Here is a 12,553-nt window from a genome sequence, read left to right as displayed (position 1 = left end):
GACAGATTACTGGTAGTGGTTTTATTTCAAACAGACCCGATACTCTCTCCAAGCACAAAAACCTGTTGATATCCAGGCAGTCGTTGCTGGGAGATCAGCCCTTTGGGCTCAGTGATTCCTTACTCAAGCTCTGAATGCTCAAGTCCGATGTAGGCAGCAACCGAGGGAGGAGTTAATGCATAGTTGCATCGGAACTGCCTGTTAGAAAATGGCTCCGGTCCGGTGACGCCACTTATTGTCTCCCTAACACCCGAGTTTCCTGAAATCTGCGATGAGCTCCAAACCTCCACGGAGACGAAGCTGCTGGTGGATCTCATGCGCTAAAAACACAGACACCTCCAACTGTGGGAAAAGATACCTCTGGGAGATCCAGAGGACCTTGGCCACTTATCGTTAATGGCAGGAGTGAACTTGTACTTTGTATTGGAGGATGTGTATGGAAACCTAATTCAGTGTTTGTTAATCGCTGTCCGGAACCTAAGAAATTTGCAGGGTCACATCCATGCCGAATATGTATTAAACAGAAGTTTTGCTGCACAGTCTACTTTAGACTACCCTGCAGGGTTAGCTGATCTGCAGGGTATTAGATGAACTCGAAAAATGAGGTTGGGAAAAAAAAATCACGATTCTGTTAACCGTGGGTAAGCTGTCCTGCAAATATAGCACTTCAGGTTGCCCAAGTTTTCTTTGTGCGGTTAAGACGATGCGGTTTGTACACAGACTGGAGGAAGTATGGGTTAGTGGGAACAAAAGGATGCTAAAATAATCAGGAATCCTTTTTCATGGGTAGTGTGTTGCAAAACAAAAACATATATTTGTAGTTATGTTGGATGTTGCATTAAACAATGCAAGGGAAATCTCTGAAACATGATAATTGTTATTATAATAAAATAAAATAGAGAGGGAAATTGGCAGCATTGTTTAAAGCGAGTGATCTCCCAATGACCCAAAACCTTGATTTGAGGAAAAGTAGCACATATTTAATCTCTGCTATTCTGCTCAAATTGATTGCCAGATGAAAGTCTCTTAACAAGCTAAAGCTTGTATTAGTTGATGAGAAATGTACTCTTGTTATGTAATGGAATAGAAGAAAAGGAAATACCATAAGATATGCCTCTTTTATTTTTCTGGGAATATTTTCAAATGATATCCCTATAGTAGATGTACATTCATCAGTTACAATCAGCATTTCAAAAGGGAAGAGTGTCTTTACTGTGACTTCATATGCACTACAGCTGTTTTGGGGGGGGGAACTGTTTTCCCATAAAGATAAAAGAATGCAATTACCTAAGTAGGAAGCTGTTTCAGAAGTAATGCAAAAACACAATATAGAAGTGTCCCAAACTTTTAGGAGTTTTGAAATGGGTCAGATGTGAATCCTGTGCAAACAGGATATTACAGATATTACATTCACTACAGTGTATCACCTTTTATTTATTTATCAAATTTATATAGATCCTTCTTGCCTAAGTGACTCTGGATGGTTTATAAATAAAAGCCATACAGTCCAGAGGTGGTATTCAGCAGGTTCTGACCAGTTCTGGAGAACCGGTAGCGGAAATTTTGAGTAGTTCGAGAACCGGTAAATACCACCTCTGACTGGCCCCGCCCCCATCTATTCTCTGCCTCCCGAGTCCCAGCTGAATCGGGAGGAAATGGGGATTTTACAGTATCCTTCCCCTGCTTTGTCCACCAAGCCACACCCACCAAGTCATGCCACGCCCACAAAACCGGTAGTAAAAAAATTTGAATACCACCGATACAGTCATATAAAAGAAACATAGAAAAAAAGTGAAAAACAGAAGTAAAGTAAAAACAGAAGTACAAAATTTATAATTAAATAGTTATAAATTTAAAAAGACAGAGTACCCTCAAGCCACCAACCAATCCTCAGGATTGTATGTCACCCTTTAATTCACAGATCAGTGGCAGAGTCTGATCTGATGCTCTTCAGGAAGGCTAGTAGAATGGGGCCTGCCTCATCTCCGGGAACAAGATATTCCATAGGGCAGGGCAACCGAAGAAAAGGGTTCCTTCATAAGCCTGCCAATCAAATTCTTTGATCTACAGCAGGGATGTTAAACTCGCGGCCCATGGGCCAGATGCCTTACGCACTGGCCACGTCCATGCCTGGTTTAGCGAAGTGGGGGAAAAGTCCCGATATGTCACGTGACAACGCTGTGACGATGTGAGTTTGACACCCCGATATACAGAGTGCACAACATATTTTCTCTACCTGATTGGGAGGAATGAGTTGATGTAATTGGGACAAGACTGTTCCACAGGCCACCTGTTCCCATGCCGCTTAGGGCTTAAAAGGTAACTAACACTTTGAATTGAACTTGCAACTTCTGGTTATTCTTAAAGGGTAGCCCCATGAAGAGCACATTGCCGTGGTCCATCCGAAAGATTACCAAGGCATGAGTGACTGAAAGAAGAGCTGCTTGATAGAGGAAGGGACATAACTGGCATATTTTCTCATTAATATTTTTCGTTCTCAGATTCATGAAACTTTTAATTTTGCAAAGTAGGTGAACATTAGAAAGGAAAAGCTTTTGCAATTTACTGCCACACTGAAAGTCTGCACCAGGTTATGTGAGAATAGGCTCACACTAGGTATCATTGGACAAAAGGCTTAGGTGAAATTGTTGGGCTTTCTCTTTTTGCTTTGCTAGAATTTTAGTACAATATACATATATTGAAAGTGCTAAATATTAGCTAAAACTATTTTTTCTATCAGAATTTAGTCTCACGTGCTTTAAATAAATGCTTCACTACTATAAGATTAAAATGTTCGTATTTGTTCAGATCTGAGCTAACCACATTTATTTCTAAGTAATATTTCTTAAATATTTCTTGGTAACATAAAGTGGAAAAAGAAAACAGGAGAATGGAAAGGGATTTGTATTTAAAATAGACTTCATTATTGTACATACTCATACATGACAATAAGTATTCACTAAATTCAGTGGATTGTTTTTAGAAAGTAGATTGGAATAAATTGAAAATTCTGAAGGAATTTAAGATATTTTGAGTCTTATACAGGTAGTCCTCGACTTATCACCACAATTGAGCCCAAAATTTAGGTGAGACATTTGTTAAGTGAATTTTGCACCATTTTAAAACTTTACTTGCCAGATTTGTTAAGTGAATCTGCAGTTGTTAAATTAGTAACACAGTTGTTAAGTGAATCTCCTTGTCAGAAGGTTGCAAAAGATGGTCACATGACCTCAGGACACTGCAACAGTCATAAATGTGAACCAGTTGTCAAACATCTGAATCGAAATCACATGACCATGAGGATGTTGCAACGGTCATAAATGTGAAAAATGGTCATAAGTCACTTTTTTCAGTGCCGTTGTAACTTTGAATGATCACTAAGTGAATTGTTGTAAGTCGAGGGCTACCTGTACTTGCTGGTCATCATGTTGTGCCCTTATTCTTCTACCTTCTTAATAGCCCATGATATTTTTTACTGTAAATATATAACATTGAAAGAAATTAATTTACTTGGAGACACCAGTAATCTGTGATTATTATTCATATCTTAGTAAAATTCACTGCAGTATTGTAATGTTCGTAATTGTCCTGGTGAGACTCCATATTGTTTTTCGGCTATCCTTTTTGTTCTGACAACAAGAGTAGATTCAGTTGCTTCATGGAAATATAAGACTCAACATCTGTAGATAGCAGGAACTTAAAAAGAAAGGAGTTCTTGCAGAACAGTGGTGGGTTGCCCCCAGTTCGCACCGGTTCTATGGAACTGGTAGTAAAACTGGCAGGATCCCAACGTCATCAAAATGCTTCTGCGCATACGCAGAAAAGCACACGCGCAAGCAAAGCTCGTGCACGCACGCGGCCCCACTGTGAACCGGTAGTAAAGGTAAGTAGAACCCACCCCTGTTGCAGAACATTCAGAATGGATTTCAGTATTGTCACAAAGGAGACCTACTTAGATGGACTGGAGAATTTCTTCTGAATCTGATCCCTGTCTTCATCAGTGAAGGAATTCATTTCTGTTCATATCAGTGTGTATTTTAAATATAACTGTTCCAATTACACAATATTCTACTAAAACTTTAAATGAGATTATTCAATGCAGAAAAATAGACTGCCTTAGAGAAAATATAAGTGTCTGGAGAATCCCCCATGTCCTCCTATTGAAGTCTCTTGTTAAATAGCTCGTCAAACTTCCATCTGAGCTTTTGTGATTTCAGAATTCAATAGTTTTCTCCAACTAATCATCCCAGGAGATAAACTGCCAATAACAGATAATTAAGTTGCATGGGGCTCTATTAAAACTTTACGAGACAATATTTTTGAGATCTATACTTGCAAATTAGCTGCAGTGGGCATTGTTAAGAAGATACTGTTTGCATGAGAAATAAACAGGAGAAGGATGTACATTAAACATATTCTCCACTGGCTGAAAATTGCAGCAAATTCATTTTAATCCATTCCAAAATTAGAAACAGAGCCCTGAGCATTCATTAAGGATGCTGTTGCTCATCAGACAGACGCATCAGGGCAGAACTCCAGAGAGGAACTGCCTTTCTCACAGACGAGATGATTCACTTAATAATAAAATGCAAAAGAAATTGAAAACCAGTAAAAACTTTTTCTGAACTAAATAAAAGAGCTAGTGCTTAGAAAGACCGATATTCATATCATTTATATACCTACCTATAAATATACATTATATATTTAGTATTTTTATGGGTTCATTACTGAAATTCTTTCATTGAAATATGAATACTGTATGTAGCTAATGCTAATGCTATTGTTTATCCCTGGAGAAAATATTTTCACATATGCCTCATTCAAGTGAAATATAAATTTATAGTACTGATATGGATGCTGTAATATGTGCTAATAAAATCATAATATATTTTTATTCTCCTGCATATATAATTATATGCAGAATTAATCCACGGGGTTAAATTATTTCAAATCAGAAGATTAATGTTTAAATATATCAGAAAATATCAGATATTTTGTAACAGTAATTGCTCTCAACTTGGTGGCATGATGAAATAATTAGAATATTCAATATTCTATTTAAATGCAGGTGCTCTAGAAATTTAGAGAACTGTATAGGTTCTTGTAATTCTTCAGTAGCTTTATTTTGGGATATGGTCAACATGTTTTAAATACATAAGGTCAAATACAATATTTGGACAATCATTTGTTTTAGTATTAAGTCAATATGCTTTATTTGCTTATTTGTTTGTTACATTTATATTCAATCCATTCCTAAGATTTGGGCACCCAACAATATCAACATAACATGATATAAACAAGTACATCTAAATAAACAAGTACATTTAAAATGGCAAAACCAGAAAAGGTACAGATTTAATCCATTGTTCTGAACTGTCATATTTCTTTCACATAAACATTTTTATTTTTTTCTATGCAACATAATCATGACTTCTAAGAGGCCAATCTTTGTCTCAAAGGAAGACAAAGATTGGCCTGAAGCAAAAGTTGGACTTTTGAAGTAACGCATTAAGTATATTGGTGCCTTCAAGATGTGATGTTGGAAAAACTGAGAATACCATAAACAATCAAGAAAACCAATAGATCATTGAACAAATCAACCCAAAGTTCTCACTTGAATAGCCAGGCTTACATTTTCATACATTGGATACATTGTGAGAAGTCTAGTGTAGCTCTCTGGAGAAGGTTCTGAACTGGGAAAAGTGAAAGGAAAACAGACAAGGACAACAAATAGCACAGTGGATAAATTCAGTTATTCAGTGTCAAAACACTGCCCATGTTGCTGCATTCTGGACCACCTACACCTTCAGGATTTTATTTATTAAATTTATCTCAAATATATGCTTTGATAAATAACACATATAGAAGTCAAGAAAAAAGACCAACTAACATAATTAATATAACTGATATCAACTGAGTCATACAGCCAGAACAAAACTAGGCCTTCAAGGCCTTACAGAAATTCATTAGAGTTGGGGCAAGTCCATCTCTGGCCTTGCCCCAAGGTGGGCACCATAACAGAAAAAACTCCTTTCCTGACCCTACATAGGATGACTAACTAATAGGATCCAGATCATGTCCCTCTTGCTGAATCCTGCATAATGTGTAAAAAAAAATGAGGAGAGACTGCTCCATAAGAAATTGGTTTCATGTCATGAAGAGCTTTATAGTTCACTACAGCACCTTGAATTGAACCCAGAAACATACTGGCCATGGTGTAAATGACATGTATGGAGCTTCCAGGTCCAGGAATGGATGCAACTGGCACCAATATATAGCTGGGAAATAGCCCTCCTATCCACAGCTGCCATTTATTACTCTATGCCATGTAGAGCATAGTAATCCAAACATGAGGTGAACTAAGATACAGGTCACCATGAACAAGGCCCCTTGCCTCAGCAATAGGCACCGTTGGTGCCGAAGACAAGCCTGCCCAAAAGCTCCACATGTTCAAAGCCGCATCTGCTTTTCAAAAGAGAGTTTCAAGTTCAAGAGTTTATCAAAATTCTGTACCAATCTGATTAGGGAAGTGCACCCACATACTAGCTTCATTAAACATTATTCCAAATGTGACCGATGGCATCTCAATATTGTAACCAATCCTGAAACATGAGTGGAATAGATCTAAGTAATCCATTTCCTACCTATAGGATACACTGGAGCTGTTGGCTGTCCACTTTCATAACAATCTTTCCTAAAAGGGAAAGGTTGGAGACTAGATGAAAGTTGTCCAGAATTGCTTGGCCCCTTCTTAAGACAGGGTCACACTACCACTCCATTAGAGCTGAATTAATAGATAATAGATCTAGCCTTAAGCAGTGGAGGGATCCATCTCCACCACATCTTCCTCTGGTATTCAGCACATTTCTCCAGGTAGTTCTTAATTGCACATATGGCTTTCCAGATCCATTAATAGACATTCATCAATCTAACATGGTCTACATTTTAGATTCATGAACCAGCTTTTCTAAGAAATTGTTCTAAATTAGTCAAAGGGATCTAGATCCATTTTAATTGCTAGCAATTATCTCCTATTTTTGTTCTTCCCAGAGTCCTCTCTATTTTTTTAAAAAGATCCAATCTCTAAAGGCAACCATTCCATGGTCCTTTTTCTCTCTCCTATGATAACATGATCAGAGCTATGGAAGTGAAAGATGGACTTTGGAAAAGTGAATAGGAAGAGTTTTTGAACTTTAGTGTTGGAGAAGACTCCTGAGAATATTATGAAGAGACAAGAAAACAATTGGATCCTCAAATAAAACAACCCAGAATTCTCACTCAAGGCACAAGTGACAAGGCTCAAATTATCCTACTTTAGACATGTTATGGAAAGGCCTAGTTCCGTGTTGGGGAACCTATAGCATACGTGTTGGAAGTGGCACACAGAACCATCTCCCCGGGCATGTCAGCTGACGCCTATTGCATACAGGGGAGAGCCGGAAACCAGAAGAGCAGCTCCCTGGTGTGCATGCGTGCACCAGGAAGCTGAACTTCCGGTTTCCAGTGCATACATGCGTGCCAGCCAGCTAGTCTTCGCATGTGCATGCACACCAGAAACCAGAAGACCAGGTGACCAGTGCACATGTGCACACCAGAAACTCATTCATGCCAGGAGCTGCTCTTCCAGTTTCCAGCTCTCCCCTGTGCACTCGGTGCCGAAAAGGTTTGCCAGTATTGGCAATTGCCAATACTGGCCTAGTTCTATAAAGAAGACTCTAAAGCAGGAAAAGATAAAAGGAAAGACAAAAGAACAACCAACAACATTTTGGATGGACTCCATTACAGCAGTTTTAGGTGCATTCTTGGAAGACTTGAAAGACCAGGTTAGGGGCAGATCATCGTGGACAAATCTATCTATGTGGTAGTTAAGAGTAAATACCAATGTAATGGCACATAACACCGAACAAAGTTTTTGTTTCCTGTAAACTTTAAGGTGTATTGTATATATTTTTGGCTGCTAATCAAAAGATAACCTATTGCATATTGTTTTATAGAATTGTCTGTTTTTTAGTACCTGTTGGTTATGCTGCACACATGAAAGAAACATAGAAAAACATGGCAGTTGTTGAAGCATATCCAATACACCAAGTACAACTGAAATATGCTTTGCTGGAATGCAGCTTGGATATACCAAGTACTGTTGTAACATATGCAAGCACAGTTTTCTTTACATTGCAAAGAAACGTTCACTCTGAAAGGATTTCATTCCATGACAGAAAAACATAGCACATTGAACCACTTGTTGACCAGACAAAGATATTTTTGCCTCCACTTTATATAAAACCCAGACGGATGAAAATTTTTGTGTAAATGGAGAACAAAGAAGGTGACAATTTTTGCTATTTAAGACAGATGTTTCCAAGAATAATTGATGGCAAGATTAAAAAAGGTAATCCTATTTGCAAATTATTTGAGAGAATGAGTGAGCATTGATTCACAAAGCAAAATATGTGAAACAATGTAGGACATAGAATCATAGGGCGGGAAGGAACCTTGGAGGACTTCTAGTACAATTCACTACTCAAGATAGGAGACCATATATCACAATTCCAGGAGACAAGCTATTCCATTGGTTAATTCTTCCCACTGTCAAAAATTTCTCCTTACTTCTAGGTTGGAAGATTGAATGGAAAAAGAACGTCTAAAAAAATAAGTCATTTAGCAACTTCTCAAATAGCGGTAAGTATTTTAATGGAATAAAGGCAGTGAAGTTAGATACGGAAAGGGGCGGTCTTGATACATATATTATGAAAAACATGTTGGTACCATGCATGAAATAACATATTGTGGTTTGAGGGTTTAGCTGGTTTTGTTCTTGAGAGGTCATGATCCAGCTGAAATAAAACTAAAGATTTCTGGATATAGGTTGAAATAAATCCCTAGTAGGTCCTGTTTTCTACGGATCCCGTAGACCAGCCCATCAATCAGTTATACTAGTGACTTCATTTCTTTGTGCTGACATCATAGTATTTGAATGTAAGCATAGTAAAACTTAACCAGTCCATCTACCTCTTTTCCTGATTATCCGTTTTGCTTCTCTTCATTGTTTCAAATGCTGTTTCTTGCTGATGATTTTGTCTTTTCCTTGCTGTCATCCACCCAAAATACCTGTATCTGGAACAAACACGTTTTAAATCCTTGCCCAGATCCAAAATGCAGGTGTCTAGGCAAAAAGTGGGACACAGATGCTTTTGTCTCTGTACAGAAAGGCCAAACCATGTTCCTGCATGCATCGAATGGGCTATCTGTTGAACATTTTGCACATCCCTAATAAAAAGGAATGTAAAGTGAAAACTTTTGGTACAAACTAGAGTTATCTCTATTTATTTTACTAATTTCATGTTCATGCTTTCTTTGGCTTACTATTTCTTTTTCTACTTTTCATAATGTCACTCACTCCAAAGTATATAGTATTAAGAATATACAGTATATGCATGCTATCCTGCTTCCTGAACTAATAACATTCAAGCCACTCTGGGAAAATAAAACTTTGCTGTGTAGAAGATGTAATACTAGCAATCATAAGGCGTTACGTTACAGATATTTTTTTCTCTCCTTTATAGGAATTTTTCTGAAAATAAACAATGTGGAAGAATTGGCAGGGAAACTGCATGGAAGTTACATAGAGGATGCATATACGGTTATCTGGAGCACTGTGAAATGCCATGAATAGGACAGAATAATTGCACAATGAAACATCTGGAAGCATTCTGTTTTCCCCATGCTGCATCGAAGTGCTATCTATTATCCTTAAATAATAAGAAAACTGTACCAGTATGAAATTTGCTGCTCCAATTGCCAATTTCTATCCTTTCTTTAGTTGCCTCTGTTGCTAGTTGCTTGATTCTCCTCCATGTTAATGTGTGCAAAGTCTAACAAATGCTGTATTTGATTGGAATCTGAAGAATATTTAGCACAGAATCACTTATGGCTGTCTCAATTATGGATGGGGGCATATTTGTGCTGCTTAGGGAAGGCAGTTATTATATTTTGATTCATGGGCCAACCAAATTGAGGACAAACTGCACTCACCAGGTAGTTCTTAATGGAATTGCATCTATATGGAGGGAAGCATGCAGTGGGGTACCTCAAGGTTCAGTTGTGGGCCAAGTACTCTTCAACATCTTCATAAATGATCTAGATGTGGGGATGCAGGAGGAACTCATCAAGATTGCAGATGACACAAGTTTAGGGATTCCTAACACTTTGAAAGATAGACTCAAGATTCAGAAGGATCTTGACAGACTTCAGCATTGAGTCCTATCTGATAAGATGCAGTTCAGTACTGAGAAAGGTAAGGTGCTGAACTTCGGCAGGACAAACCAAATTCATAGGTATAGAACAGATAGTACCTGGGTCAATACTAGTAATTGTGAGAGGGATCTAGGTGTCTTAGTGGACCACTACTTAAATATGAGCCAGCAATGTGCTTCAGTTGCCAAAAAAGCCAATGATGCAGTCCAGTCACCAGAGGGATAGTGTCTAGGCAATGAAGAAGTGATAGTACCACTCATCATGAATAAGATGACATCAAGTTTGGATCACCATGATACAAAAAAGATGTTGAGGGCCTAGAATATGTGCAGAGAAGAGCAACAAAGATGATAAAGGTTCTGGAAGCTAAATTATATGATGAGCAGTTGAGCAAGCCAGATATGTCTAGTCTAACAAAGAGAAGGATTAGGGGGAAGATGATAACTGTCTTCTAGTACTTGAGGGGCTGTCACAAAGAAGAGGAGATTGACTTATTCTTTAAGGCACTAAAGGACAAGAAGTAATGAGTGGAAGCTTGTTAAAAAAAGATCCAACCTAGAAGTAAGGAGAGATTTTCTGACAGAACAATTAATCAATGGAATAGCTTGATTCTTGGAGTTCTGGCTGCTCCATCATTGCAGGTTTTCAAAAATAGACTGGGAAAACATTTGACTGGGATAGTATAAGTTTCCTTCATTGAGCACAGAATTGAACTAGAAGACTTCGGAAGTCCCTTCCAGCCCTATGAATCTATGGTCAGCATCAGAATATAAGAAAAACTATTCCTTCTGCCTCCGCACTCTTCTTCTCTATCCACCAGGGCTAATTGGGCAATTGAAAGAATCAAAGAATTGTTTTGTAAAATAAATTACCCATGTTGGAAGTACTGTCAGTTAACATTAGTTGTAAAAATTGATTTATTAGAAAATGTTACTCATTGCTAGACCATTAAATAAAATCCAGTTTATATTCTGAACAGGATTTTTTTTTTTTAATTTGATTTATATGCTGCCCTTCTCCGGAGACTCAGGGCGGCTTACAATGCGCTAAGCAATATTATATTATTAATATATTTTTTATGAAAATAGGATACCTAAATACCAATTAAAATATATCCATATACCGTATGATTTAATAGGGAATATTTTTTTCCAAATAAACATAATAAACAGCTTACAGGAGTACCTTCTATGTCCTATTGGATTTATTAGAATTTAGTCTTCAACAAGTGCATATAGAATCACAGTCTAATTACTGGTTCTTTGTATGTTTTCCTGAGATGCTTCTCTCAATACAATATGTCCCCCAGGTCTTATTCCAATAGTTAAATAATGCTTCCTGAATTAATCTATAGGAGTAATAGAGGAAGCAATACTGTTGTAAATACAGCAACTGCAGGTAGGTGCAATATTCTTTCTTAACATATTGGATTCTGAAACTGGTAAGTAACACTCTCTTATCTCTAGAGCCCTAAACTATAATAAAACTAATAAAGTTATTAGAGGCAGATTGTCAGAAATGAGATATTTTGGAGATAATAATTGATTTATTTGTGAAATCTTCAAAGGGTTTTATACTATCGAGTGTGACTTCACACAATTTTTCAGGACTCAGCAAATAAAATGCATGATAAATTGCATGTGCAGAACCTCTATCACCAATGCAACAAGAGCAATGCTAATATAATCCAAGTATAATATCTTCGAATGAATGCTATTGACCTATTTGGCCAAGTAAGTAACAGAGTAACGAATGTGAACAATTATTTAGATTTTATTTGAGCACAAGTGTAAAATATTTTGAACTTGAGTAATTATTCTTAATACATTTATAACTATGACTTTGTATACAGAATCTCAATTGAAACCAGGCATTTATAGACCCTACTTCAGTGCAGGGATTTCTCCTATATATGCAATTTCTTTTAATTTGGAAAAACCACTCAGTCCCTGCACTGAGGAAATTACTTTTCACTCATTCACAATAAATTGCTTACTAAGAAGCCTACTCACTCATAGTCACCATGTAAAATGGCTCTGTCATTTAGACAACAATGTAACCATGTCAGACAATTGATTCTGAACATATATTGCAGCTGTATGAACACCAGCTTGCCCTCCACCCAGTAGCCATCTATCCTCAGGTGTGATAGAAACAACTATCTATTAAAGTAAAAATTACTGCTACTCTATTTTACTTCTTGCTACCAAATGAGAAGAGCGACATTTTGGCATTGCCCTCCAAAATCCAAACTTTTGCGGCAGAATTAACACAGAAGAATCAGAAAATTCTTAATAGA

Source organism: Pituophis catenifer, unplaced genomic scaffold (genome assembly GCF_029215685.1).
Source record: "Pituophis catenifer annectens isolate HBS135680 unplaced genomic scaffold, rPitCat1.0.hap2 SCAF_4, whole genome shotgun sequence".
Lineage (NCBI taxonomy): Eukaryota > Metazoa > Chordata > Lepidosauria > Squamata > Colubridae > Pituophis > Pituophis catenifer.
The sequence above is the reverse complement of the archived record's forward strand: the minus strand, read 5'-3'. Positions refer to the sequence as shown.